The 5,046-nt window shown below is 40.7% G+C and overlaps 1 non-coding gene across 1 annotated transcript; it reads right to left on the bottom strand.

Moving 5' to 3' along the window:
• Positions 1 to 4,546: 4,546 nt before the first annotated feature.
• trnal-cag lies at positions 4,547 to 4,619 on the bottom strand. Its single transcript has one exon. It is a non-coding gene; the product is annotated as a tRNA-Leu (tRNA).
• Positions 4,620 to 5,046: the final 427 nt, after the last annotated feature.

Raw genomic sequence — 5,046 nt, 5'->3', positions numbered from 1 at the left:
TGTGTGTGTGTGTGTGTGCGCATCTGTTTGTGAGGTGTAGTAGTGTTTTCAAGGACTCTTAGCACTAAGGTTATCGCACTCTTTAGATTGTGTGTGTGTGTGTGTGTGTGTGTGTGTGTGTGTGTGTGTGTGTGTGTGTGTGTAATGGATTGTCTGACAAGTGCTAATAATTTACCCCTGCTGGATTTAAGAGACACAAACCCTCTTGTTTAAACAGCTCCTGCGCCTCTTTTCCAACAGATCTTCTTTATTTCAGTAAACCAACATCTCATGTATATTTCAGCAGCTGCACCTAGAGGCAGATGAGTCAGCCAGCGAGCAGGGGCAGAGCAAAACACACATTAAAACACAGAGTGGAACAGAGGAGCGCCAGATTAGTCCTCATTATGCAGCATTAATCATCTTTAATCTGTTCTTAATCCAATATCTTTACCTCACCTTATTAATGAGCCATACGTCAAGACTGGATTAGACTGCAAACAGTGACTGCAAGAGATCTTAGGAAAGTGGTGGTGGGGGAGGGATGGATGGATGACAGGAAGGGAAGGTGAAGGAGGAAGAGAACAAATGGGAGAGTCACAGAGAAGGAACAGTGATGGACAGATACTCAGCAGATTTGGACTTAGAACTAAGTGTTAGAGACAAATCTGTTGTGAGACAAAAAAGAGTATTCAAGAAAATTGTCGTAATATTTTCATATTACTCTCATACTATGAATAATAATGTGATTTTTTTTATATTTGCACATATGCATTTTAAGCCCTAATGTCTGAGTAATAGAACAACAATTTTTAAAATCACCACAAAGTCATAAATTATTCTTTTTTCTTGTTGTCCACTAAAGGCACCGCTGCTTGTGACGCTTTCACACTGGTCTCATTTTGGTTGGCACCTGTCATAAACATTTAAATACTTTCTTTAAATGCTTCTTCTTTAATGTAGCTGGAATTGTGTGTAATTACATTGATATACAGCACCTGAATATGCCCATAAATCTGGGACATGATATGTGTTTTTGATAGCACTAATTAAAGCACACGGCTGTAATCAGGGTTTGTTAAAACTCCATGAAGTGATGAAAATTGCCGACTAATTTAAGTATTTTATTCTAATTTTCTTTGCTGGTTACATCCTTTTTATAGCCATATCATCTCTCTAATTTAGCTGAGAGATAATAGCTCACTGTAATACTTGTTTGAGTCTAGATGGCAGGTCACCACATCATCATAGGTAATTATGCACAGAAAGAGTTTTCTTTATTTATCTAGTTAGATGTGTTTCTAATCCCTTTTCACAATTAAAGTACGAGGCATGATGGATACGTTTGTGGCCTAAGGTAGAAAAAAAATAGCACACTTATTTTTCAACATAGTCCCCCCCCTCCTTACATTTACACGCTGGTGTACCGGTCCCTTCTTTGTAGAAGTCGAAGTCTTGCACCTCCAGAAAGTGGTCCACAGCAGGGATGATCATCACTGTCAAAATGGTGACCAGCGGTGACCTGCTTCCTCTTGGTGGGAGAGTTGGTAGTCTGAGGATGCCTTACCTGCGGACCTCATTGATTTGGCTGTTTGGGTGCTTCCACTGTTTTGATTGTTCTTTCGTCTCTGGTTGGAAGTGGTGGTGGAGCCAAGTCTCATCCATGGTTAAGAATTGGTAAAGAAAACTCAACTGATCTGCCTCAAAAATGGAAGATTGTTCCTCGAATCCACTTCTCATCAGGCCCAAGGAGTTTCGGGATCCAGTAAGCTGACACCCCCTCGTGTGGTTACACACAGTGACAAATTCAAATGAACAGAAAGATAGAGCACAACAGAGAAAACTTTCTTTGCTACTGCCAGAACTTAATGTTGTCTCAGGACTAGGTTTAATAACCAAGAGATCAATAGTTATAGCCTGTAGCATTGTAGTTGTGGATATGAGGGTAATGTAATGTGTAAATAAGTGTTGCATTTGGACAAAATGCTACTTCTACAAAACCGTGCTGGATGTTGGTGAATAGAGAGGTAGTGGGTTGAACATTTTGTCCTTCCCCAAACATGATGTGTTCTAGTTTAGCAGGAAGTTAGCTGTGCAAGGCAAACAAAGTAGTAAACATTAGTGGTAAACTTAGGGAAGTTCTATGATACTTTTACTTGAACATGTGATGGGTGGACAAACACCCTACAGTGTGAATCGCATGTAATTATCATTCTAAGCAGAACTGATGGTCATTTGCTTCGGTACAGGTTGTGGAACCAAATTTCATCTGCTTAGTATCTGAGGAGTTACACGTGTCATCAAAGTTTAAGTTTTATTGCTGTCGAAATTGTTGGCCACTTTCACACTGGCTCGGTTAATATGAACTTTGGTACCTTTGATAGTTTAGAGAATTTAATTTGTGCTAGCATGAAAGCTGTCAGTCTAACTTAGACTAAACAACCAAGCTTGAAAAGGACGGTCTCAGTCCTCAACTCGGTCCACGATCGGTTTAAAATCAAACAAAAAGCAAACCACGACATTTCATTTTAGCACAGATTCTAAAGCTAAACCACTGTTTAGTCCATTTGCTGATTGTGAACTGTTTAGGAAGCGATCTTATTATAAGCAGTCTGTGTAAGTAGTGTGTGTAATCATTTGGTAGCCATGGTGACATGTGCCTCAGCACGTAAGTGCAGGGACTTTCCCTCAATCAGTCAAAAGCTGTTAAAGCTCTGGTCTCTGTCCTGCTCTGTGTACTGTGACTGTTCATAGAGTCCATTAAAAAGTGTGTGACATAGTGATCCAAGAGTAATAAGAGAAAGAGACATCATGTTTACTTCTCACTTCTTTTGTGAAAAGTCAATGTGAACATGAACTGGACCAGAAGTGAAAGGCAGCAATGTACAGAATAAACCTTTCCCTTGGTCTGGCCCCAATGACCTGAACCACAGATATGGAAGGGCCTCAAGGTTGCGAGGACCTTGGATTTTGTGAAGAGAGCACATGCTCCAATTTGGATCTCACAGTAGGTCAGTCCCAAAAATGACTATATTTTTGCCAAAAAGGTTTTTTTATTCTCCATCTCTCCATTGCTCCATCTCCTTGTGACTCCTAACAAATTAGGACAGCTCTGGAGCTCTTGTAAATCAGAAGAGATGAGTTAGGAAAAGCTGAAAAAATGCTTTTAGTCCAAAAAACAGGGCCAATAATGCAGCAGTTAGTCAGGACTGATTCCTTACTTTAAAATATTTGGAAAAATAAGACATGTTTTTGGAGATTATTTGTAAAACCTTTACTTTGTAGGTCAAAGCTCAACAAGTTAAAGGTCAGACAGCTATGAAAAAAAAAACAGTAATCAGTCATGGTTTCACCACAATAACAGCAAAAGCACAGGAGAGGCAGGTGTGTGTCCCTGGCAGAAGTCTAAGTACAGCATCACCTTGAGAGTTGCTACCTGTGTTTCCATGGTAACCGAGTCATAGCCTATTCACCTGGCTGCTCCTGCTCATACTGTACATCCATACTGTAAATCTGTGGTTCACAGGCAGAACCAGGAGATAAGACAGGTGCAGAAAGCAAACGGACAGTCGAGGACGAGGAAGAGGAAAGTGAAAAAAAATAGCTCAGTCATTCTGACAGTTGTACTGTCCTTCCCATTTCTGTGTGTTTGTGTGTGTGTGTGTGTGCCTCCTACATGCCCATTAACATCCTCCGAAAGATGAAAGAAGAAAATTCTTTTTATGTTAATCATTTAAAGGTGTTAGTTTATGGGAAGGATCTGGGTCTGGCTTTGATTTTAAAGATTTCAGAGGATAACTTAAAGATAATAAAGAATCATGTGGGAGAGTGTGGAGCTGAAACACCACAGCAATGAGCCCTTTGAACCAAAGATGATGACAAAATAAAAAAACACAGCAATGAGCAGCACTTCAGAGGTAGAAGTAAAGGAAGAAAGTCCTCCTTCACATAGTAAAGTGCATGTGTGTGTGTGTGTCTGTGGGGATACATACATCTGTCTGTTTTCCTCCGTCATTCAGTTTCTGCTTCCTGTCAACACTACAGGCACATCTCATCCAGCCTCTGAATCACCCCAACCTGCCTGTTCCAAAACAGGCTGCGTGGGCGGGCAAAGAGCCGGAAGTAAGGAAAGGAGTGACAAAAGAATGAAGCAACAGAGAGGAGGACAGGGCTTAAAGTTCCTGGTGAAAATAGCATTGTGTCTGTCAGGTGAGAGACAGGAGAGAGTAAATATGTCTTTCTTACAGTTCTGAATTGAACACCTCACCCTGGTAATGGGTATCGTGTGGATTTTATCTGTGCACTGACATTGATAAAATCCTATACTGATGCTGGTCAGTACTCATATCAGCAATCTATCATCATTTCTCAATAAAAGATGTTATGAAAGCAGTGATTGGTTATTTTACATCTGACAGAAATTGAAATAGCTACTAGCATCCTACTGCCTTAGTTACAGTCATGTCTGGGTCCAGGCCCACGTCGCGGGGGCAACTGCTGCCCAGTCCACAATGCACCAAAGTCCTATGGCACCTCCCACGGGTGGTGAGCCCATGAGAGGCAGTGCCGTCCGGAGTGGAGTTCAAACCCACGGCCCTGAGAGACTGAGTCTCATGCTCTACCAACTGAGCTAACCGGGCGCCTTAGTTACAGTTTGTGACTATATTCTAGGCAGCTGTGGAAGAATTACTCAGATCATTTTCTCAAGTAGTTCTATTTAAGTAAAAGTATATAAGTATTACCAGCAAAATTTGAAGTATCATTCTTAGTAAAAGTATTCTTTTTGCAGTTTGCCACTTTCAGAGGGTTAAATTATGAAAACCCCAAAGGCTTTTTCCTCCAGATGGGTGTTCCCATGTTGAGAGAAGTGACTTAAGTGTATATGCAGATGTAGTTGTTCTAAAATCAGGTCATACATCAGACTCAAGGAAACATTTGACAGTTGACAGAACACAATATAATTAAGAGCAGAGAGCTGCTTCATTTGGACTGTAAGCCGGTGCTAGTTAACATTAACATTAGTGTTCAAACTGATGATGGTGTTGCTTTCTACAGTTAATAACTGTG

Source organism: Toxotes jaculatrix, chromosome 2, assembly GCF_017976425.1.
Source record: "Toxotes jaculatrix isolate fToxJac2 chromosome 2, fToxJac2.pri, whole genome shotgun sequence".
Classification (NCBI taxonomy): Eukaryota; Metazoa; Chordata; class Actinopteri; family Toxotidae; genus Toxotes; species Toxotes jaculatrix.
This window is presented reverse-complemented; position numbering and strand designations above follow the sequence as displayed.